Genomic DNA, 7,067 nt, shown 5'->3' on the forward strand with positions numbered 1-7,067 from the left:
CTGACACTCGAGGATGCTTTTATTTCCGTGCGCTCAGAAAACAAGCTCCTTCTGCACTTTTCTGTCTTTACTACTGGCCATAGTTCGTTTAACCTACAGAGGAATTATCAGCCTATGATTTMAACACAGATTTAGATTTCTGTACTTGRCCGCTCATATTTTAGGGACACAAGCAGAGTAGGTGAGGCCTGAAACAAGGACAGGATAGTCAAGATGACAGGCGTTAAACAAAATYAGACATCCTTGCTTTCAGAGCTGTCAGTTTAAAGAAACATCAAGAAAATCTGTCATGACACAGCTGCATCAATTAGCCCCGATTTTGTTCCTGTCTTTCACACCATTTCATTATTTCTGTCAGTTGTAGTTTTTAAGAAAATAAATTACACACCCTTCCTGTTATCGATGCAAAGATATTTTACTGCAGCTGCATAATCTTAAACAGAAAAATCCAAAAATTAACTGGAGCACTTTCGTTCGGTTGTTACTTCATAAAAAATATTTTCTTTAACAAAATCATCAATGCTATTTAGTATCTATCAATTCCAATAAAACTAATGTGAGGGTGATTTGAAAAATCTACACTTTGATTTTTTAAGTTCTTTAGATATCTGAGAAAATTTTTAACTATAACTAATAGCTCTTTTTTCTGGGGAAGAAATATGACATAACACAGAATCTAAGGAGAACTACAGAACTGCGTGCTATATGTACTGCACCGTCATCCTCTAGTGTTGGCTAAATACTACCTGGTGTTTAACTGGTATTTGGCGCTTTAGTTTGATAAAGCTAATATTTTTCTTGCTCTTATTCCTACCATGTTGGGTAAAAGATCAAATCTATCTGTTTTTGCAGAGTATGTTTAGGTCTTCGGATGTAGTGGTTCCATTTTCTTCTGCAATTACTGACAACTGTGTGTGAACACAAATGATGTGGATCTTTTTGTGGGATTTTCTTTTTCAATCCTCTATAACCTCTCTGCAAACTGTACCTAAAGCATGCAAATGAGAAAATGGCAAGAAAACCCTTCAAGGAGAGCTGAACTTTATTTCCAGAYAATCAGATTCTCTTTTACTGACTGCAGAAAAATAAGGAATGATGGGATTCAATGCGGGTCTAACAACATTTTAATCCAAGAGTATGCAAAAAAAGTCAGTGCAGGTTCATTTATTTTACTAACTCAATTCATGAAGTGAAATGCAAAGTATAGATTAATTACACAAGTGTTTATAAGAATTTATTTCTGGTAATTATTTAGATTTTCTACTTATAGCTAATGAAAACTTCACATTTAGGTCAAATACTGCCCAATATGTGAATTGTGATGTCATCATAAATTTCAGACAAGATTTGATCTGCTCTCTTTTATTGGGTCAAATAYATAATTAGCTGCATCTAAATTGTCACTCTAAATTGTAAATGGTACACTGTTTTTTTTTATTATTCTCTATTTGTTAACCCAAGGCTAAGTTTAGTAAACCACAATAAAAGTACTTTTTTGATATCCATCGTTTATTGTCATTTTCCTGCAGCCTTGTCACAATCCTTTCTTTCATTTTCAGCTCCTTGACAGAAAGGGAAAAATATTCTAAAAATAACAAAAGCAAAGGCAAAAACGTGAGATTTCAAACACTCCTCATGCCTTGTTCATCTGCCCTGACCCTGATTTGTGACTAAACTTATCAAAGGCTTGACACGTTCAAAGGGTTGCTCTAAAAATACCATTGTCGAGGCTTCAGAGAAGCGCTCACTGCTGTGACTGCAYGTCTGTAAGATGCTGGCTCAAGCACAGCTAAAAGTCACAGCTGGGAGGTTTATTGAGCCAAAGGGTAAAGGTCAGCGATAAGAGTGGCAGAAGGTGGTTGGTGGCTTTCCAATCCTTTAGCTGCGTSCTCAGACTTCATCCTTATCGGTGATATCATCCAACATTTGGTTGAGGCCTGGCCGGGGCAGTGGCGCATACCCTATCTGACTGRAGCCCACCCCATGCAGCAGGGACAGCTCTCCTCTGGGCTGAGATGAAGCTGGCAGGACCCATTTCAGTCTGCAGCATCAAAACCAGCACAAAACAGGAAATTGCTGGAGGGAAGCAAGCAAACAAGATGTGAAGAGATGGATGGCTGCTGGGCTGGAGAGAAGTACTAACTGAGGGAGGGGGAAGGTGCTGAAGGTGAGAGTAGGAAGTGTATAAAAAAAAAGCAATTTAGTGGTTTAGTTGATGCTCCTTTTTCAGAGCAGCCTTCAAAGAGAGAACAGATGGAGGCTGSTGGACACATCAGCTGCTTGCTTGGTTCAAACTCATGAACTATGTCTTCTAATTCCAGCTGAGCGAAAACCAGAGCACACTACCCCTTTGCCACTGTGCATTCTAACACGGCTCTTTTATTTCTCCATCTCTTTGCTCCTGTCTTACAGCTATTTTTACTAAATCCAGCGAGACTCTGTCTGCTGGATATTTAATTAGTTTACTTGGGATGTTCTTCCTCTCTGCACCCTACCACATTTGGCATTGTCTAAGCCCTTGGATTTCAAATTAAATCTACAAACAAGCTTTTCTTCAGGAGATCACTCACTTTACCCTTTATGAGACCTTTTTTGGGGCTGCAGCATTAAATGTGTAACAATGGTCAGTTATGCAACAACATATATATACAAGCCATTTTTTTCTAATACCAAGACAGCCTCCAAGCAAAATATGCTCTAAAGCAGACTGACCTTGTTTATATTTCTGTGAAGGAGTTTCACTCAAATTAGAATCTTGTGAATCAAGATCTTATTCTCATTTGTAACAACATGTCATAAATAGTGGTGGGGGTAGGAATCCCCGAGAAGACAAGAGCAAAAAATTGCCCTGCTGGTACTGGTCAAGACAAAGGCACCTGCATGGGTGTCATGTTAAAGGTACAAAATCAAGAAACCAGACAAACCAAAGACTGACTTGGTGTCAAAAAGAAATAAATGATAAGTTTGAGCCACAGAACAGGCAGCAGCTTATGKATACTGTACTCCTATGACAAAAACAGTAAAATAGAGGACAATTTTTTTCTAGTTTATTTGCAAGTCAACACATGCGTCCTGATTACCCAAGCTAAAAATAAATGAATACAGATCTAAGCCAGGGTTTCAAATGGATTTCACTTCATAAATCTCATCTCTATTTATCACAAATTGAATTTATATTGCCATCCGCCTGTCTGCTACTAAATGCGCTAAAAGGAATTATAAATTAACTAAATATAAATATATKAATTATTTAAGTAATTGAACTATTTCAAGTATGGTAATTTAAATTGAGCATCTTGTAATTGTTGGGTACCTTCCTAAAGGTGGACTCACCATCTGTGATATCATGACATGTCATGAAGGTTCTTCAGATACAAACTAAGGWATTTCAGCAGTGACAGTGATGGGAGGTGCTAGAAATAGGTAGGTTCAAGAGAGGTAGGTAATACCTTCACCGAGTGCCATGCCCCAACTCAGAMAAAAATCCCCACCAGAGTTTTGGTCCTGCTTTATTTTAGTTTTAGCTAGAAAASCGCAGCCTCGTCCCAGGGTGTTTTTTTTTCAAGGGAATTTCTACTTAACTGATTCAAAAACAACAACAAAAAGGACTGGATGGTGGACGGTGGGGGTTTACAAATGAAGCCCTGCATAACCTTTGTTCTGAACTCTGTCCTCTTATTTCTTGTGGTTCTTCTTATACTGAGATTGAGTTCGTGACTTTTATAGAAAGAGATAAATGTGCATAACAGAGAGGACTGCCTGTAACTTAGAAAAATGAACAAAAACCTATTTCTATTYTACTCAGCCCCGCAAGACAGTTTGTTTAGCTCCACTGCACTTTGCTAGGTTTTTCAGACGTGTCAGGAKGAGTTTATGGCTGCAAATATAAATTAAAAATAAAGCATAAATACATTTTTCTACACTTTCTTACATTTTGACAAAAAAAAAAACAATACCTCCTAAGCTTTCATATCCAATTTAGCTTTTTCTATGTTTTCATTTTACATGTATTGCAAAAGAAAAAAAAAAAAAAACCTTTATACCAGTGGTTCTTTACTTCAAGCCTACAAAATAAAACTGACAATATTTTAAGTATCTGTGATAAGAGATTAAAGAATTTACAGATAATGCTACATATTTTGTAGCATATGGTTTGGTACATAAATACATAAATTGGTACATAAAKTTGTAAATCTGAGGCACGAAAGAAAGATCTTTTTATAAAGTAACAATAGTGAAAACCCTGCTCTAAGGTGGAAGTTCATAAGGTGGTAGAAAACATTATGGTCATCTTTCATATTTATAAATTTGGAAGTAAAGTTGAGCTGTAAAAAATAAATCAATTATTTAACGGARAAACATAAAAATGTATATTTATCAAGAAAAAAACTGAAAAAAAAAAAACCTAATAGCCCCCAAAAGTCACAGAGCTCATCAGTGTGTTAACTTTTGGTTTTAAAACAATGTTATGGAGGCATTTTTAAAATATAYTTATATGTTGATTTTTAGAGACTTTTAATTTGGTAATTTACAACTTCCTGTCTGTCTGATCTATAAACATCACATAGCAGAGCCCTGTTCATCTTCGCCACTCATAAAGAATAGCGAACATACCACTCAAATGGGTTAATTGGACCATGTGCTTTAGGCAGGTTACACACAGACTCAGCTTTTTGAGACTAAGCAATCCAGTTGAATCTGTTGTGAAACAAATTATGAAAATATGTAAGGGAACTTTATGCACTAAGTAGATGGAGAATCTGTAACACAGGCCTTTTTCTCCTCCATAATTCGGGAACTTTTAGTGTGAAATAAAATGAACTTAGGAAATCTTGCCTTTGATTTTATGTTAACTAAAGCCTGACAATTAGCTATGTCTTGATTCTGAAACACAATGTTAGAAAGTTTACATTTGTTCACTCAATGTTTTTATTTCTCCTCAACATTATCTCACATATCAGAGTGGCTAAAATAGCGGAGTCGAAGTGCAGGGCAAAATCTCTGGGGAAATCTACAGCGTCTAATAGCTGAGAGTTTGTTTTCCTCCAATAAAAACTTAGTGGTTTAACTCTGTCTTGTTTGGCACATTATTGCAGACATATCAGCACACACAACCCTCTCACACAGCAACCATAGATCTCTTTTTATCACATCTTACCAGATTCAGAAAAAAACAACTGTAATCTTCTGAACACTGTTTTGCTTCACACAGTCAAACAGTGCCTTTCCCAAATGCTCTATTTCAGTTTTCCTCCAACATAGTAACTCTGAGTGGAAAAGATAAGCCTCACACTGTGAGGGCGACACACACACACACACACGCCATACAGCAGAAGAGGAAAACAGAGGATACAGAATATAGATACAATGAAGATGGAGGTGGCACTGAATCTGTGGAGAGGCGTCCTGCTGTCTTAAGCTGTGCGTCTGTATAATTAGTACACTTGAGCCGAGTTTGCTGGATGCAAATGTAACTGACATCATTTTTTTCTTTGAAGCCGACTTTGACGAGCTGTAAAGAAATACCCAAGTGACATTTTTCCCGTTGAGCGAGGGGGGCTTATKGGATCACATATCAGGGAATATGTAAAACTGCAAGTACATATCTGTACAGTTTTTAACTTCAAACGAAGCATCCAGCCCCAAAGATGCCAAGTTACTCATATGATCGCCAGTTAACCAGGTAATTAAACAGAACCAAGTGCAAGAGAACCATGCGTCCAAGATGAATCAAACTAATTATCATCTAAATGCGTGAATGCAACCAGGCAGACCCAACTCATCTTCCTGTCAACCTGTCAAACAACTAATGCCCTCCCGGATTTGACTCYAGCCAACACCCACTGCAACATAATTAGTGAACTTCAGCTTGACATTAAAAGCTGACTGAAGCACTTCAAAAGGTTAATTTATGAAATAATCATTCTCCTTCTCTGAACAGTTGTAATAAATCATCTAAATGAAGAACTCGTGTGTCACTTTTAGCTGAGGTGTCCAATTTTCTACAGAGATAGCAGAAATAAGGAATAATGGATGACAGTGCATGTATTTGTGACGGCTTGGGTTGCTGTAGGTGGTCTTACATTGTTCTTAAAAGACAATGAAAATTAATCCTGACAGTTCCAACACATCTCWATACTTTTCTCAAAAAATTCTGTGTCAAATCTTATATTTATTTGTTTGGCCTCTGCTGGAAGATGTAGATTTAAGCACAAAATTATTGCTTGTATCAGGTTTTAAGGGCTAAAGTAGGAAGTAAAATTCTGTCTAATTTCTACAGAATGAAAAAAAGGAATCATAGCAAAATGTACCTTTTTTGGCCCCGTTTTTGTAAAAAGTGAATTGGAAACAGACCAATCAACTTTCCTCTGATCCTCCTCACTTACCGGTTATAGATGTCGTCGTCCTCTCCTCCCCAGCCCCAGTACTCGTTTGGAAAGCCGTTGATTTTTAGAAACTGCTTTTTACTGAGACCCGAAACTCCTCCAAAGTAGCCAGCATAGGGCAACCTGCATAACGGGGAGGAAAGACATGGGAAGCAGAAAAGGTGAGAGGAAGTTCAGAGAAGTAGTAGATGAGTCCAGACAACATGAAGAAACATTTCAAATCTACATATCTATCCTAAATAAGCAATTTTCTGAAAATGAATTCTGTAAAAAAGCGAAAACATTCATTTGGAGGATTGGTAGCACCATTTCTCTGCTGAACCAAAACAAAAGTTTATTCTGCTTTGAGGAGTGAGCAAGATGTCCTCAGAGAACTGCGAATTTCAGTAGAAAATACAACTTCTGACATTTTTATGTTCAGCCTGTGGAAGATCCTATTGTAGCTCAGTTTATTTAAAACATCATAAGAATGTTTTATCTTTGACAATTTGACAAGAGACAGATACAAAATAGAGAAATTATTTGAGAAAGTTGCACCAGAAAGCATTGTTGTCAATTTATATTTATGGACATTTGCAGGGGCGGATCGAGAAAAATATTTATGGGGTGGTAAGAGGGTGGCAGGGATATTTTCAGGGGTGGCAGCATATGCCAGTATATATGTGTATATATATATATATA

Source organism: Poecilia reticulata, linkage group LG17 (assembly GCF_000633615.1).
Source record: "Poecilia reticulata strain Guanapo linkage group LG17, Guppy_female_1.0+MT, whole genome shotgun sequence".
Taxonomy (NCBI): domain Eukaryota; kingdom Metazoa; phylum Chordata; class Actinopteri; order Cyprinodontiformes; family Poeciliidae; genus Poecilia; species Poecilia reticulata.